An 18,895-nucleotide genomic window follows, 5' to 3' on the forward strand; every position below is an offset into this window, starting at 1 on the left:
TTTTTTTTTTTTTTTTTTAGGGTTTAATAGCCATCTGCAAATGGTTACTTATTGCAGGCTTTTTATTCTCTGCATATCTTATTCTTCACTTTCTCATTTTTCTCAAAGTGCCCATTTTTCACTGAAGGGTAGATTAAAAGCCTCTTTACTTAATTGAACTCTGCCTAAAACACTGGTTCTTTTCTTGAAAATGTGAAAGGTTAATTTCCCAGGATGCATCTGTGATGTCCAAGTTGCATCAGTTACTCTCACAAAGGCCCCTTTACACTTGTGCGATGGGTCCTGTGACCTGGTACTGCAAAGTCGCCTGACAAGTTATACCCCATGAATTCCAATGAGTACCCTTCGTATCTGTGTCTTCAAGTCACAGGCTTTAAAGTAGTCCCTGCACTACTTTGGTCTGACTTGAGGTCCATAGACCTCAAGATTACACAGGCAGTGCTACAAGTCATGTCAAAATAATGCAACTTTCAAGTCGTACAATTGTGATAGGAGCCTCAACCAGGAAATGGTAGAAAGCACAAAATGCTTAATATAAGATCTTACATTGGCACGCAGGACCTCTATGCCAATGTGGTTTTTGGTAAAAGATGGTAAAGGTCTGCTTTTGCTACCCCAGATAAAATCTTAATCTTTCCCCCTGCTTTTAAATGTCTTCCTTCATGGGGATTAGATACCTTGATGTGCCTTTTGACATCCTTCCCAAACACGAACAAATGGAATGGAGCAAGTGTAAATGTCCCTGTATTCAAAGACCCAGTTTGAAACTATTTAGAACTGTTCTCGATGGTGTCTTGACCTTTACCCTATATTTGCTATGACTGTCAAGCCATGGAAGAATGGTCAAGTGCTCTTCAAAGAATGTCTCCTATGGCAAGTGGATCTTATCTGTATGTGGCAAATGGCTGGAGCTTTACGTCTCTATGGGTCCTGCATCCAAGAAGTACCTGACCATGAATGGTCTGGTGGAAAAACCTCTGGTTGGCCCTTGATTTCACTGAAGGATAGAGTACCAATCTGCCTCCGTGTAAGGAGCCTAGGGAAAGGTCTGCAAAGTTTTAACCCTTTTTGTTGACCCCTGGCGTATACATTGAGGCCTCCCAAACTTTATTCTCTGGTCATCTGCAAAAGTCTTAAATTCTGCTAAACCTGGAAAAATTAGCATGATGGTGTAGCCCACATTCCTAAATTTGTTGTCCTTTGTGCACACCCAGATACTTTGCTACTTGGGTGCAGGGAGTTATCTCCCAGGGATACAATTCAAACCTTTTTTGCTTTGAGCTTTCTGCTTCTTGCCTCCAGCTTTCCTGTGTCACCTCACAGATTAGCAGATCTCAATCTAGTGTCTTTGGAGTCTTATGCAGCCTTTCATGCCCATTCTTGCCCCAGACGCCATCGGCATTATCTTGTCTCATGTGAGACCAAGCTGGCAGATTTGGTACCTTGATGGCTGGGCGGTTTTAGCATGTTGCATTGGTTTTCCAGCTCTGCAGTTGAAAGTCCTTCGCTATTGCCTTCTGGAAAATCCTGTGATCAGATGCCAGCCTGTTGGGCTTGGGTAGAAGAATGGTTGGTTGACCATTCACATAAGAAAAACGGATCTTGCAGAAATTAGTAGAACTTTCCTTTCTAGTGTTCATCTTGGATGTGGACAGGTTCGCTGGGTTGAATCATGTGATATACCCTACATGCCTACAACTTTTGAAGGTGTAAACATCATAACATGGGCAGATTATCTTTCTGGAGACATCAAGAGTCTTGGACCCCCAAGGTCTCATGTAGCTAATGACAAAATGTGTACTTGATTAGCTGGCTGCTTACCTGGCTATAGTAGCTGGCCAATGACTGATTGCTCTCCACCTGGAAGTAGTTGAATACATATCACTTTCTGGTTCATTCATTAGATTTGGGAATTGATAGTTCTTGATATCCTTCTGCAAAACTTGTTTGGTCACAGTATTTTACCTTGTTTCCGGGCTCCCCGGAGGAGAGCCTGGGAAACTATGTGGGACTTTACGGCAGAGGGCTCTACAGCTGCCCTTATTACTTTTACATGACAGCCGATCGCTGGCTTACTACTGAAGTAGCAACATTGAACTTCCTTTTGACCCCCCCCTGAATACCAGAATGTTAACATAGCTTGGTAGACAATGGGTTAAAGTGTTACTAAATACTCGACCATAAAATCAGTCTGTATTCAGTCAAGCATGCTTGTTATACTCGCTGTGGAACCTAAAGGGGCTAACTTTCTGCATTATGTAAAAAGGCAGTTTGATCTTGTCTTCTCTGATCCTCCCCTTTTACTGTCCCCAATTCATCTGCTAATTAGTACAGAGCCTTGGGGGCAACTCTACACATACATAGTTTAGTGTGTATTGCTAAAGGGGTGTGTGGGTTTTTTTTTTTTTCACTTTTTGTGTGCATGTGATTGGCACAGGGCCATTTAACACTGTCCAGACAAAGGGTCAGGGGTTCTGCAGCCTTATAGGGCAGTCGGAGTAGAATGAAAACTAGAAGCTTTAACCAGACACTGATAGAAGTTGCAAGACTGCTATATACTGCTGAGAAAAGGTTTTTAGCCAGCAGTTTAAAATTTACTAAAATTGCATGTTCATGTACTGTGGTAGACCAGATAGACTGAATGCAGGGTCCTGGGTTTAGTAACAAAAAGCTTTTCTGTTTGCTCTTCCATAAAGTCCCCCTCTGTGGAGTTTAGGGCGTAAAAGCTGTCCTATGGACAGATACTCCCATCTACACTGTGAATCTTTGCAGCTCCTCCCGTGTTATTTTGGGTTTTTATGCAGTCTGACCAATGACCAACTTGCCCAGTACTGGTGGCCTATCTCTTGAGGCCCTAAATTTAGGATAGTACACATTCCCTCAAAGAGCCCCTTTTTGAAAAGTAGTGTTTTTTTTTTTTTTTTTTTTTTTTTTTTTTTTTATACAGTGAGAAACAATAACCAATATCCAGAAAAAAAACATTTCAAGAAGTTGATTTTGCATTTTAATGAGTGTAAAGTATTTGACCCCTTCGCAAAAACATGACTTAGTACTTGGTGGCAAAATTCTTATTGGCAATCTGAGGTCAGATGTTTGTTGTAGGTGGCTACTGGGTTTGCACACATCTTGGAAGGGATTTTTTCACACTGATCTTTGCAGAGCCTCTTCAATTCATTAAGTGTTTGAGGCTGACTTTTGGCAACTGAAACCTTGAGCCCCCTCAACATATGTTCTATAAGATTAAGGTCTGTAGACTGGCTAGGCCACTACAGGACCTTAATGTGCTTCTTGAGCCACTCCTTTATTGCCTTGGCCTTGTGTTTTGGGTTGTTGGCATGCTGGAATATATAGCCACAACCCATTTTTAGTGCCCTGGCTGAGGGAAGGAGGTTCTCGTCTAAGATTTGGCAGTACATGGCTCTGTCCATTGTCTGATGTGGGGATGTTGTCCTGTCCCCTTAGCAGAAAAAAAACCCCAAACCATAATATTTCCACCTCCTGTGTTTGATGGGGGTTCTTTGGGTCATAGGCAGCATTCCTCCTCCAAACATGGCAAGTTGGGGCCAAAGAGCTGGATTTTGGTCTCATCTGACCACAACACTTTTTTACCCAGTTCTCCTCTGAAGCGTTCAGGTAATCCATTAGCAAACTTCAGATGGGCCTGTACATGTGCTTTCTTGAGCAGGGGGACCTTGCAGGTGCTCTGGGATTTCAGTCTTTCAAGGCGTAGTGTTGCCAATTGTGTTATTGGTTACTGGTCCCAGCTGCCTTGAGATCATTGACAAGATTCTCCCATGTAGTTCTGGGCTGATTACGCACCATTCTCATGATTGAAACTCCAGGAGGTGAGATATTGCATGGAGCATCAGACTGAGGGAGAGTGCCAGTTCTATTGCGTTTCTTCCATTTGCAAATTGCACCAACTGTCACCAAGCTGCTTGCCGATGGCCGTGTAGGTTGATGCTCAACCTTTTACCTGACCTAGTTGGACAGCTCTTTGGTCTTTGCCATGGTGGAGAAATTTGAATCTGATTGCTTCTGTGGACTGGCGTGTGACAGATAACAAGCTGAGATTAGGAGCGCTCCTAATTTCAGCTCTTTGGCTTTATAGAAGACACCTTGAAGCTAGAGATCTTCCTGAATTAATAGGGGATCAAATACTTATTTCACTCATTAAAATGCAAATCAAACTTTTTTGAAATGTATTTTTCTGGATATTTTTGTTCGGTTTCCCACTGTTAAAATAAACCTACCATTAAAATTTATAGACCATTTCTTTGTCGGTGAGCAAATGTACAAAATCCTCAGGGGATCAAATACTTTGTCTCTCACTGTACCAAAAAAGTGTCGTGCTCAATACTTTTTTTTTTTTTTTTCCCTTGTGTCTCTCTGTATTATAGAGATGTTTCCCGAAAATGGTGTTAATGGCATTTTGCAGAGAAGAGAAAAAATGCAGATAATGGTGCTGAAAATGTATGTGGCTTTGCAGTGATTTTACTTTTACTATGCTTATGGTGTTTTTTTTCATAGATCATGTGACAAAAAAAGTAACCTCGCTCTGTTATTGGGAGGTGCGTTATTTTTTTTTTTTTTCAGAGGGGGGTTTTACTGACTAAAAAAAAAGCAAGCATGATTTTTAATACCACATATAGAATGTAAACATGTATTTTTTTTTTTTTTTAGCTAAAGGTGCCAATAATGTCTTTTTTTTTTTTAAATTCATGATAGTAATCAAAGTTGAATAATATACTTTTTTATTTTTTGTATAATGCATCCGGCCTTTTCATTTTTTGGCACCAAAATTTCCGTTCAGTGCACCTTGTGTGTGTGTGTGTGTGTGTGTGTGTGTGTGTGTGTGTGTGTTTTTGTATGTTCAGTAACTAATTAGAGTGTTTGGTAGTTATATTTTTTGGTTATAGTGCAGCGTTTGGCTTAGGGCTTTAAGAAAATGTATTCTCTGTTTGGCGTATCTATTCTTTCCAAATTCAGCAGAAGCACTGGTGAGTGACCTTTTTAGACAAGCATCGGCTACTTTCAGGAATTAGGGTGCATAATAAACGTACAAAAGTGCCAAGCCAATCAGCGGTGTACTAGGGCTATGTAGTAGATGCCAAGGAAATGAAAATCTGCCTAACCCAAGATTTGGTACAAAAGATCAGAGGGGGTAGCATCATTTGACACGGGCAAACTCTTACGATCAGACAAGGAATGATAGTTCCGGGACTCACAACATTCTCGATCTTGGGCACAGTTGCATGCCAGTACCCTTCAAAACCACCTTTTTAGCCCAGCAGAATGGGGATCGATGATCTTTGCACACATAGACCAACACAGTGCATTTTCACAAAGATGCCAGTACCCTGGGTTGTGGAGTGTAACTGGCAGAATGCTTAATGCGAGGCAAGTGTAATCTGCTGTAGATGTGAGCCTCCTTGTACATTAGTGGTTTGAAAGCAGTGCAGAAAGCATTTAAGTCCTTACAATTATTTATCCAGGGCAAATGCAACAGCCAGGGAGAAACCAAATCCCCCTCATCTAATGGTTATGCTTGACTCAATCCTGACTTGGGCAGAAGTAAATGTAAAGCCCATTTCAGCGGTACACTTGAATGGTGTAGAAAATCCTTTCGTAGACTACTTGAGCTGGAATGTAGTGAAACCAATGGAATGATCGCTAGATTAGACAAACTTCACCTGGCGCACCAAACATGGCAGTCACCTGAGGTGGACCTATTGCCGGCAAGGTTCAGTGCAAAATCCCCAAAATTCTTGTTGGATCCAAGAGATTGCAATCAGGGAGTGAGTGACTTCAATCAAAATTTTGTCGTACACTCTATGCTACGCTTTCCCTCCGACAGGAGTAATTCAAGAGGCAAAAGTGGTGGTCATCCTGCACTGGCCCCCAAAGAGCTTGGTTTAGCCACCTCAAAAACATGAGCATTCAAAACACCCCCTGCTGACCAGGTGCACTGACTCTACCAACACAGGGATCAGCCACCCAAACAGCGGGTTGATGAAACTTGACTTCGCTGTGGAGAGGATAATGCTGCATAGAAAGGTGCTGTCAGATAAGATTTAACACCATACTGGCCAGCTCGAAAAAGATCACCTGGGCTATAAATGAGAGGCTGCAAACAGTTTATTGCCTTGACTGAAGACAAAAGGGGAACTAAGCAGGATGTGGTCCCCACAGTCTTAGACTTTCTTCAGGAGAGTGTGGATGAAAAATCTCTGGCTTTCTTTGACACGAAGTTTGCACATAACACACAAAAATATATATATATTTTTTAATTGAGTTTTGCATCACACACAACATCCAGCTGGGCTGCCAAAATGGCAGTAACCCGACTTTGCGGACACGCAGGGCCCAGTGAAAAAAAAGTAACCTAACTAACAAAGTCGACTAACTACAACTTGTCCACCCCCGTCACAGCCCGCTTTTGCAGATGAGTGATGCCAAACCACCTATTTTCTGTTGTCCTATCATCCTGTTGCCATCGTCCGTCCCAGAGCATCCCTGCAAAGTACTGATATCAAATGCACACACCCTGGACTTTATCCATATCTTCTCTAGCCCACGTGTTCTCCGAATTGTACCAGGCCTGCCCTATCTTGTCAAATTTCTTGCCACATCCTCTAGCCCTGTAAGTAGATTTATAGAAGGGCAGCATGGTATTCACTAAAGTTTTCCAAAAGGTAATGTGCGGTGCCCTCGGCTTTTTCCATTTAAGCAATATAGCCTTTTTTGCATAGAAGAACAATATTGTGAGCAGTGTTCTCAAAGCCCTGGTCTGAACCACCTCCTCCGCCAGTCCCAACAGGCACGCCTTCAGTCACGGATGGGGATTGCGATTAGGTCCAATACACAAGATAGGACATCCTCCCAATATCGTTTAAGGTAGGGGCAATGCCAGAATATGTGGTCAGCGCCTGCTGGGGAAAATGCACACCTCCACCGCTCTGCTGAAACAGTTCCAAAGATCTTTGTTGGCCTGGCTGGAGTATAATAACTTCTATGTAGGAATTTTTAAATTGTATCAGCTTGTCTCTTGCTGACACCAGATGCCAAAAGGTTTGATTCCAGACCTCATCCCAGTCCTCCCCCTGCAGTTCTGGGACTTCTTCCTCCCATTTACCTCTGCATCTTGCCACCGCCTTAGGTGTAATTTAAAAAAAAATCCTTTTAAGATTTAGAGAGGGGTTTGTCTAGATCCTCTGCTGACAACACAGATTCCAGTGTTGATGGAAGCGATTCCACCTTGCGGTCCCTGAATTGTCTGGTATGCATGCCTAATTTACAAATATCGGAATAGCTAAGTCTTTTCCTAATCATGTCTTTCCTTCATCTGTGGGAATGTCAATAGGTCACCATAGGAGGTTATATTCCTCGGTGTCTTAATTCCCTTTACTGCCCAGATCATGGGGCAGGTAGGTTGTAGAAATGTTGTAATTTAGGGTTCATCCACAGTGGGGTTGAGGGGGAGAATCCCTGGAAACTAGGAGATGCTAGTTGAAGCGCAGTTTCCCGCGCTTTAATGCTGTCCTTCATAGTTGTAGTTATCGTTAGTTCAGATTTAAGGCCTCTGAAGAGTGCCAGGTGCAAGCTTTCATACCACCCCAGGTGCGCTGCCTCCAACACCGTGGCAGCATTTCCTTCATGGTCAACTATCTCTGGACAAATACCATTTGGCCTGCCAAATATTTGTGCCAGTCTGCAAGCACCAGCCCCCCAGCCCGTCCCCTGGTTCCTGTAATGTTTTAAGCCCAATCCTTGGGGGGGGCTAGGGGGCCCATAGCAAAGAGCCCACTATACCGTCTAATTGTTTGAAATAAGATTTTGGAATCCTGATTGGTGCATGACTTAGAAAATATAGAATCACCGTGATGATCTTCATTTTGAGTAGACTAATCCTGCCAATCGGGGACAGTGGAAGCTTAGTTCACGCCTGTACTTTTTGTTTAAGAAAAGTTACTAGTGGGAATAAGTTAAGGGACATGTAGTCATTTATGTTTTGCTGTAACTTTTACCCCTAAATATTTAATTGATGAAACCCATTGCAGTGTTAGGGTGGGAGCTACTCTGTTTTTTGCCTGGTCATCTAGAAGAAGAATTGAGTACTTCAGTTCATTTTTTAACCCTGAATATTTGGCAAAATCATTCAATATTTCTAGCACAACCTTCAGTGAGTTCCCTGGGTCTTGAAGAAACAGGAGCATGTCGTCTGCATATAGCGTGAAGTTTTAGTGAATTGTCCTCACCCTGATATCCTGAACTCTACCAGAGGACCGCAAGGCGATGGACAGGGGCTCCATAACCAAGGTAAAAAGAAAAGGGGATAAAGGGCAGCCTTGTCTGGTACCCCTATTAACTGCAAAGAATGGGGGACACTGTCTTCCCCATACGTATTGCCACTCTAGGGTTTTTATATAGCATACAGACCTGCTGCCTGTAGTATGATCCAAATCCCATAGCTTCCCGTATCTTACCCATAAATAGCCAGTCAACTGAGTCGAAGGCCTTTTCTATATCTATGGACACTACAATTTTAGAGTCAGTGTTTGTAGAGGGGAGATGTAGGTGCGTAAATAGTCTCCTGAGATTAGTATCCGTCAAGTTGCCTGGCATAAACCCAGTCTGGTCAATATTGACTATTGTCTGAATAACCTTAGCTAGTCTGGTCGCTAATAGTTTGGTTAGAATTTTAAGGTTGGAATTTAGGAGGGCTATAGGGCAGTAAGATGCACAGTCAGGTCCTTCCCTGGTTTTGGCAAGAGAATCATGTATGCTTCCAGCATAGACTCTGGTAGAGAGGAGCGCTCAAGGCAGTGTTCTAGAAGCCAGTTAAATCTAACGCCTAATGCAGGGGTGTCCAAACTACGGCCCTCCAGTTGTTCAGGAACTACAATCCCCATCATGCCTAGTCATGTCTTTGAATGTCAGAGTTTTACAATGCCTCATGGGATGTGTAGTTCTGCAACAGCTGGAGGGCCGTAGTTTGGACACCCCTGGCCTAATGTTTTTCGACATTTACTTTGTAAAACTCTGCCGGGAAGCTGTCTGGCCCTGGGGCCGTATTGGGCGAAAAGGCAAACACTGCAACCCGAATCTCCTGGACGTGATATTGACCTCCAACTTGGCACAATGCTCTTCAGATAACCTAGGTATTGCCGGTCTCCGAAGGACATTATGCAATTCCGCCGTGTGATACGGGTGGATGGGAGAATATATAGTGTCGTCCACCCCCCCGTGTCCTTAATTACTGGGATGCGAGCCATTGGAGGATGATCCACCACCAGCATGGCTAGGAGCTTCCCATTCTTGTCCCCCTTGGCAAAGACCGTGTGCATTCTTTGAGATCTGTTTTTGACTTTGCTTTGATAAGAAGCGACAGACGCCGCCTAACCTCCAGAAGGGACCCATACAAGGTCTCCGTGGGGGACTTCGCGTGGACCCTAGCACATTCCCTCTCCTCCTTTTGTATACTGGTAAGTTCCTCATTGGCATGGACATGGTCATTCTTGATGGCTGAAATACATTCACCCCTGGCAACCACCTTGAAGGCAGCCCAGACCTCCGGGGGCTCTGCCGTGTCAACATTTGAATTCCAGTACTTCTGAATGGCCCCCTCCAGCTGGGCATCAATCTGCTCGTGCTGCAGCCAACTGGGAGAAAGACGCCATCCCCCTCTCTCCCCCCTGGACCGAAAGGTCAGAGTAAGAGAAAGGATTGTGATCCAACAGACCCCCTGCTAAATAATCAATATTTGTCACATAAGGCATCAAGAGGTTATTACCAAACGCCATGTCTATTCTGGCTGAGGAGCTGCGGGCCAGTGATAGGTGAGAGAAGCATTGGTCTGATGGATGCTTCCATCTTCATAACGCCACCAAACCAGCCACCGATGCCCAGTTCTTCAGGTCAGCAGAGCCCGCCCTGCCCAGATTGCAAACGCTGAAGTCGCCCAACACAACCAGGGGCAAGTGTCCAAATTGAGCCAGCCTAGTCAACATGTGATATAGAATTTGAACCTGGAAGGGAGAAGGCAAGTATACATTATCAATATACAACTATAGAAAATATCTAGCACCATCGCCACATATCTTGCCCCTGGGTCCGTGATTACCTGGTGTATAGTACACAAAACTAGCCTACTTATAAGAATGGAGACTCCCCTCGCAAACGTAGAGTAAGTGGAGTGAACTGCTCTCTGAATCCACTGTTTGCACAAGGCAATTACTCTGCTTCCCTCTAAATGAATTTCCTGTAAGAAAATTTGGTGTGGCTTATAATACTTTAGATAATGATAAATTGAGACCCTTTTGAACTTGTTAAGGTCCCTGGTGTTCCAGGACACTATATTGACCTTATCCGCCATGGTCATCACAGTCCGGGAAACCAATTCTATGGAGAGTCAGAGGATCTCCCAGCCAGTGGTGTTGCCAACTTTCATTGTCATTACTGGAGTCAGATACCAGATAACATTTATAAGTTGATGGGCTGTGACAGTTAAAACTTCCCCCCTGCTATTATACCAGAAAAAAAAGTCCCTAACTAAACACAAAAACACTTCCGGTATGTAGCTTCTTCCCAGAACAACAACAAAAAAAATTCAGTGACTTCTTTCCCGTAGCAATCAAATGTGCGGCAGCACTGAGTTGATTCTGCACTTAGGCCCTCATGCTCTGGTTCATAGAAAAGATGGAGCGACAGGAGAAATGGTATGGATAGACTCCAAACAAAAACAGAACACTCACAATAAACAAAAAAAATAAAACTTGTGCAAGATCAGTGTGAGCTGAAGTTATTCCTTTTAGCACCACAACGCCCACCGTCCTTGACATATAGGTTGCGTAGCCAAGGGTACTTGGCTTGATTATTCGAGGGCCCTCTCTGTTCACAAGGTACATACTAAGGACGGATGGAAGCCTCACATCGTTCGTGGTTTATGCATGTCCTGTACGAACACTTCTCTGACAATCCTCTTACCAGTGTGATATATGGTCCGGAGACTTGTAGGTGTCCATGGGCTCTTCCCCTCATGCTGGGTTAAAGGTAAACTTGCAGACATTCTTGTAGACCTACGAAGACAGGGTAACGTAACAAAAATATAATAGGTGCAACTGTAAATCCAGAAGAGATGGCCTCTCAAACTGGTGAGTCATGAGAGTTCCTTGTCTATCCAGTCGCTTGCCTCCCCAGGGTCATCAAAGAGTTTTACACTGCCCTTGTATTGGATCCTAAGCCTGCTTGGGTACAGCATACTGTATTGAATCTCCTTGTCCCTTAGTTGTTTGCGGACATCATTAAACCAACGGCGTTGCGTAGCCGCCGAAAAGTCTGGGAAAAACATTACTCTGGCATTTTCATATTTGAGTTCCTGCAGTTTTCTGGATTTTGCCAAGATCATGTCCCTCTCCCTGTAATTTAGGAACCAGACCAAAAAGGGCCTAGGGACTGCTCCTGGTGGTCTGTGGCCAGTGGGGACTCTATGGGCTCTCTCTACCATGTAGGTGGGGTGTAAATCTTCCAGCGATTAGAAATTGCTTGAACAGGGCCTCTGCAAACAAGACTGGCTTGTCCCCCTCCACTCCCTTAGGCAGGCCCACAATCCTGATATTCCTTCTCTGTCTATCTTCAGCATCGTTGGCCCTGTGTTGAAGGGAAAGTGCAATGTCTCTTAATTCTGCTATATTTACCCACTGAGTATGAGAAGAATCTTCCACATCTGAGACCCTGGATTCCACCGTGGTAAGTCTGCCCCGGATTTTATCCAGGTCGTGTCTGATCAGCGTGCATTCTGAGAATAAATGGTCAATCCTTCCCATAAGCTCAGACTTACTGACATTTATGGCTTCTAGGATCGGTCTTGTTATAGCCTCCATATCCACAGCCACCAGTTGATCCTCCGCTTGCTCAGCAGCCTCTCCCGTCTCCACAGCTGTCCCCTCTGCCGCCGTTTGGCGAGCTTTGCTGAACCCTGCGCAGACAAGATGGTGGGGGCTGCACTCCACTTCCCTCATGGAGCGAGTCTGGCACTGAACTTTAGCCTTCTTCTGCTGTTTCCTGGAGGCCAAGGAGTACATCTCTGTGTTCCGGGCACATTCCCCCAGATGTTAGGTATGTGGAGATCATTGGTATTTGCTCCTATCTCACGGATCAAGTCAGGGTGATCGGAGCCTCTGAGAGATGTGTGCTGCCTTGATCACATCTGGTCACGCCCTCACATAACCCACTTATAAATGGTTCCTTTACTCCCATGGAGAAATCTAAACTAATAAGAAACGACAAGTGTCCAGTATGGAACCTATCCACGGTTCAAGGGTTCCTTTTTGCTCTGTTTGAACCGTTCAATAAATACCAGGACAAAATCCTTACGCATAAGACGGTACTGTTATTGTCCTTGGTGTCAACTAGGAGAGTCAGGTACGACCCGGTCACTATCTATGGTGAAGCCATACTGTTTAATTCAGCTAGACAAAAAAGGTTTCTCTCCAGACCTAGCTTTCGTATCTGGAGACCCTTCAGCTTTTTATAGGTCACAAATCCTAACCGTTTCCTCCCTTCTGGCCTCAATGTACAGCAGGAAAATGGAAACCTACTCTAAATTGGATGTTGGGAAGATCCTCAAAGCCAAGCCTACTGAGAACCAAGAAGTGGCAGAGATCAACAAACCTATGGCCATAACCTTGACATATTAGGCACAAAATCTTGCTCCCCAAGTGGGATCAAAGCCCTGTTATACCAGGCCCTTGTCTTTCTTGATTGCAGAAAGAGCATTGGTAACACTAAAGCAGATCTACAGTGCACTGACAAGGTCAAGCTTTAAATCCTTTGTAAGGCACCACCTCATCGCTTGCCTGTCCAGTTAGGATTAATCTTCTGGAAGGAAATTGTTCCAGGCAATAACCCCTCACTAGTAAGTAATCTTTGCTATATCCTCTCAGATGCTGCCCTGGAAGACGACTTGCGAAAACTGAGTTGGGTACCTGGTAAGTCTTCTAGGGCCGTACTCGTTTTATACCCCAAGTGTCAGAATATAGGCATTCTGTTCCATTGATACTTTGATATCACTGAGGTATGAGTGAACTTTTTCTAATGGTGGACAACAGGGTTTCCTGTTTGCAGGTGGGAAGAGCCCTATCTCTCACATGCTGCCCTGGAAGACTTCCTAGAAAACCAGGTTACCAGGTGCCCAACTTTGTTTTCTTGGATTTTATTGAGGGCTACAGATCCCACCCCTGTGTGTCTGATCATGCTCTCAATACTGCTGTGCTACAAAACTGTGCTATGGTGGTATTAAGGATCATCTTTGGCTGGCCAAATCTGTATGTGGTAGTCTACATGAAAGAATAAAGACTTCCTGTGTCCCTCAATAGCTTCCAAGAAAGACTAGGTCAAGTAAAGTACTGTTTTGTTTTTTTCGGTTACCCAGCATATACAGAAAGCTTTCTTTCGTGTTGGAGGCAATCTGTAAATTTTGTGTTAACTGGAGAACTGAGGTAGGATTCTGTTTTTGCTAAAAGTGGCAGCATTTTAGGAAAACTTCACAGCCAATTGCTCCCCTATAAACCTAGGTAAATGTCCACTATACATTGGGGCAAAAAAGTATTTAGTCAGCTACCAATTATGCAAGTTATCCCACCTAAAAAGATGAGCGAGGCCTGTAATTGTCATCATAGGTATACCTGAACTATGAGAGACAAAATGTGGAAACAAATCCAGACAATCGCATTGTCTGATTTTTGAAAGAATTTATTTTGCAAATTATGGTGGAAAATAAGTGTTTGGTCACTATCAAAAGTTCATCTCAATACTTTGTTATATATCCTTTGTTGGATATGACAGAGGTCAAACGTTTTCTGTAAGTCTTCACAAGGTTGTCACACACTGTTGCTGGTATGTTGGCCCATTCCTCCATGCAGATCTCCTCTAGAGCAGTGATGTTTTGGGGCTATCGCTGGGCAACCCAGACTTTCAACTTCCTCCCAAAGGTTTTCTATGGGGTTGAGACTGGCTAGGCCACTTCAGGACCTTGAAATGCTTCTTAAGAAGCCACTCCTTCATTGCCTGGGCGGTGTGTTTGGGATCATTGTCATGCTGAAAGACCCAGCCACGTTTCATCTTCAATGCCCTTGCTGATGGGAGGAGGCTTGCACTCAAAATCTCACGATACATGGTCCCATTCATTCTTTCATGTACATGGATCAGTCGTCCTGTTCCCTTTGCAGAAAAACAGCCCCAAAGCTTGATGTTGCCACCCCCATACTTCACAGTATGTATGGTGTTCTTTGGTTGCAACTCAGCATTCTCTCTTGTCTAAACACGACGAGTTGTTTCTACCAAACAGTTCTACTTTGGTTTCATCTGACCATATGACATTCTCCCAATCCTCTTCTGGATCATCCAAATGCTCTCTAGCAAACCTCAGACAGGCCCAGACATGTACTGGCTTAAGCAGGGGGACATGTCTGCCACTGCAGGACCTGAGTCCCTGGAGGCGTAGTGTGTTACTGAGGGTAGCCTTTGTTACGTTGATCCCAGGTCTCTGCAGGTCATTCACTAGGTCCCCCCGTGTGGTTCTGGGATTTTTGCTCACCATTCTTGTGATCATTTTGACCCCCCATGGGGTAAGATCTTGCGTGGAGCCCCAGATTGAGGGAGATTCAGTGGTCTTGTATGTCTTCCATTTTCTAATTATTGCTCCTACAGTTGATTTCTTCACACCAAGCTGCTTGCCTATTGCAGATTCAGTCTTCCAAGCCTGGTGCAGGTCTACAGTTTTTTGTTTGTGGTGTGCTGTGACAACTCTTTGTTCTTCACCGTAGTGGAGTTTGGAGTGTGACTGAGGTTGTGGACAGGTGTCTTTTATACTGATAACAAGTTCAAACAGGTGATGAGTAGAGGACAGACGAGTCTCTTAAAGAAGAAGATACAGGTCTGCGAGAGACAGAAATCTTGCTTGTTTGTAGGTGACCAAATACTTATGGTGGAAAATAATTTGAAAATAAATTCTTTCAAAAATCAGGCAATGTGATTGATTGTCTGGATTTGTTTCCACATTTTGTCTCTCATAGTTGAGGTACCTATGATGACAATTACAGGCCTCTCGTCTTTTTAAAGTGGTTGTTAACCCTTGCAACCAACTTTGACCTACAGGTAAGCCTAGATTAAGGCTTACCTCTAGGTCCAAGAAATATCTCCGAAACCTACACGGTTTAGGAGATATTTGCCGAAAGACAGGCACCGCTGTCTACGGCGCATGCGCCGTAGACAGCGGCTCGCAGACGCACTGAGCGTGCTGCGGTCAACGGCGATATGCCGTGAGTGGCGGCTCCCGTGCGCATGCGCGGGAGTGACGCCATTGCGGCTTCGCCGAATGACAGCAGAGGAGCAGTGAGACCCACCGAGAAGATGGATGCGCCGGACTACAGGGGACAGCGGTGACTTCGCTGGCTCCTGTGTCAGGTAAGTAACACATATGCTTTACCTTTGCAGGGAATGAAAGAGGAAGTAAACTCATCAGGGTTTACTTTCTCTTTAAGTGGGAGAACTTGCACAATTGGTGGCTGACTAAATACTTTTTTGCCCCACTGTATGCGGATGTAGCTGTGTTCAGTATTATGCAATCACATACAAACTCATGTTAAGTAAGCGTCAGTACACACTTGCCATAATTTAAAGCCCCTCTGATTAACCCCAAATAAAATTTAGTGGTTTTTCCTGACATTTTCTTAGTTGCATCCTACAGCAAAAGCTATGATCCACAGAATGCTTCCAAAGCATCAGAGGGGATCTCTTTGTTAAAAGGTATCAGTCGAGAGATGGAAATCCTTACCAAGTTTCTTGGTTTGGCAGATGTAATGTCCTAAAAAGGCATGTAATGCCACATATTATACCTTCTGCAGGTTTTGCTGGTCAAATTGCCAAGGCAGTTATTTCACAAACTCTGGACAGCTGTCATCAGATACATCTGGCAAACCTTCCCGTCTCAGGTAGTCACTGCTGCAACGAACCAAGCTTACATAGGGTGTTGTCTCCCTGACCCTGCCTTATACTGCACAGCGTTGCATATGGCCAGAGTAGTTGACTGGTGCACACACACCTCTCACAACCTTTGGGTATCGCTGGAACAGGAATAGTTAGCGGCCTCCCATGGACATTAGTGCCATACTCTAAGCTAGTGCCTCCCCACTCCTTCGTTGAAGCCACCTAGATAGAACGTTCAAGATAATACAAGCTGGCAGTGACTTCTAGCTTCCCCTCTCCACGGACCATCCAAACTTCGCTCTGGGGCTCACTGAAAGAGGTAATGTAGACGAAAACTCACCCAAGCTCTATCTCGTGATTGTAGAATGATGAACTGTATAATGGTGCTCAGGCTTGTTATGTCCCATAAACATCAGAATAGTAAGAAACGCTGGCAACTCAATTGCTTCTTTTTAAATCCTTATTGCGCACTAAAGCAGTGCGACATCTAAAATGCTAACATCATTTGTTTTAGATGTCGCGCTGCTGTTATTGCTAAATCAAGATTTAAGAAGCAGTCAAGTTGCTGAAATTTTTTGCTTACTGAAAGAGGTTTTCATCTTCAAGCAGATCAGAACCTAGTTAGAGCTTTTTCCTTTCTTGGCCTGTCTGGCTGGGTCTGGCCTTCGGACCTGTTTAGTCTGCTCAACTCTTCAGTGCTGGGTCAGTGTAAGCTGTTATAATTGGCCTACTTCCTCCAGGCCCTTCCTGACCATTCTAAGTTCCCCTAGACCCCTATCTACTTCATTACATTTTTGTGTGGGAGAGGGACCAATCCGGAAAGCTTTCTGTTTCTTATTTCATTCTACTTGCAGTCACGTCTCCGTAAGGTCTGCTCAAATGGGAAAGAGATCTAAAAAGCACATTTTCAGAGGACCATAAGAATTAGATATTTTATTTTGCACATAAATCTTCCTTTTGTAGTAAATGTCAGGAGACCTCTTACAAAATCCAAACGGGCTGGTACCGGATCTGATGTTAGCGTCCCTCTTTCCCGGTCCTTGGAGATGTGGGAACCGGACTACCGCAATTTTTCACATCTTTTGGGAATCTCCCAAGATTTGCCCCTTTTTGGCAGCAGGTTTTGCAAATTGTGCACAAAATCAGACTGTTCTTTTCTTGACAACCCAGCTACTACTGTATCTGTAAGGGGCTGTAAACCCTCATGGTTTTTCACCTTAATGCATTCTATGCATTTAAGGCGAAAAATCTTCTGTGCTGCAGCCCCCGTTTTACTTACCTGACCCTGATCCTGCTCTGGCCAGGAACGAGCACACCAGCTCTAGCTGGTGTCTCGTGCCCTGATTGGATAGCTTGATAGCAGCGCAGCCATTGGCTCCTGCTGCTGTCAATCAAATCCAATGATGCGGGCCGAGTCCTGCATTCTGTGTGAATGAACGGGACTCGAGAGTGCGCCCGCACGGGTGTCCACCAAGCGGAGCCCTTCTCCAACGTGAACACTCGATGCGGGGAGTAGCCAGGAGTGCCGCTGAGGGACCCCAGGGCCACTCTAAAAAAAAAAAAAAAATGGTCACTTTCCTCCACTGTGCAGGTTTTTTTTTGTTTTTGTTTTTTTGCACAAACAGGGTTTACAACCCCTTTAATCTGACCCCTATATCGAGTAAGAGATGCCGTAAATCCTTATTGAAGCATCTGCTGAATGCCACCAGGGCCTTATATTGCCCGAGTGAATGCTATTTAGCAAATAGAACAACTCACTATGGTCCACATGGACAAGACGGAGGTATGTAATACGTGTTGGCTATACTGGGACATGTTTCACTTTTCGGCTGAATACTTAACCTATCCTTAAATAATTGAGGGTAATCTATAATGTGAGTGTGACTACTTATGCTGACAACCTCACCCGATTCCCCCCCTTTTTTTGTTTTCTCTCCACCGCTGCCCCCCCTTCTTTTCCCACCCCCTCCTCTTGCCTAACTACTCCTTTATCTTCCTGTTTTCAACACCCAATGTGTCTTTTCTGTCTGAAAATATAAAAAATTGCTTTTCAGTATGCACTAATAGTTTTGGGAGGAATGTCTTGTATGCAGAACACTGGATGCCTGTGGATTAGAGGGTTCATGCATGCCCTTACCTGACAATAGAGAGTTGAGCTGATCCTTTTAGTTAGTTCATGTGAGTCATGTTCCTTCAAATATTGTTTATTACATGGCAATCATTTTTTCTTCAGTTTTTTTTTATTGTCCCAAAGTGCTAGTTGTGATTTATTTTTATATTAGATTGGTACATTATGTGCTTTGTGACTATTACCCTCTAGTGTCTGAATTTCTATTATATTACAACAGATAACCTTTTTCTGGACATTACTGTTTTGTTATAATACTGTTTCATACTGCATATCTATAAATAAAGAATTTTAAAAAGGTATCAGGCAGGAGAAGGGTACAAAAGAAATTCCAAGGTGTTAGATATGCCATAGAACACTGAAGACTGTCATCAAGTGGAGAAAATATGGCACAACAGTGACATTACCAAGAACTGAACATTCCTCCAAAATTGATGAAAAGAGGAGAAGAAAACTGGTCAGGGAGGCTGCCAAGAGGCCTACAGCAACATAAAAAAAATACATCGCTGTACATCACCAAAAGAACACCATACCCACAGTGAAGCACGGTGGTGGCAACATCATGCTTTGGGGCTGGTTTCTTTACCTGGAACGGGGACCTTAGTCAAGGTAGAAGGAATTATGAATCGTTCCAGATACCATCCAATTCGCATGACAGGAGATTGTGATCGGCTCTCTATGGAGCAAGTTCACATATCTCCGTTGCAGCTGCGAGCGACTTACACAGGAGTGCTGTGTGTCTTTGATTGGTTTCAGGCAAAAATTCAGCCCTGATTCATC

Source organism: Lithobates pipiens, unplaced genomic scaffold (genome assembly GCF_037356315.1).
Source record: "Lithobates pipiens isolate NorthernLeopardFrog02 unplaced genomic scaffold, aLitPip1_a1.2 Scaffold_19, whole genome shotgun sequence".
NCBI classification, from domain to species: Eukaryota; Metazoa; Chordata; class Amphibia; order Anura; family Ranidae; genus Lithobates; species Lithobates pipiens.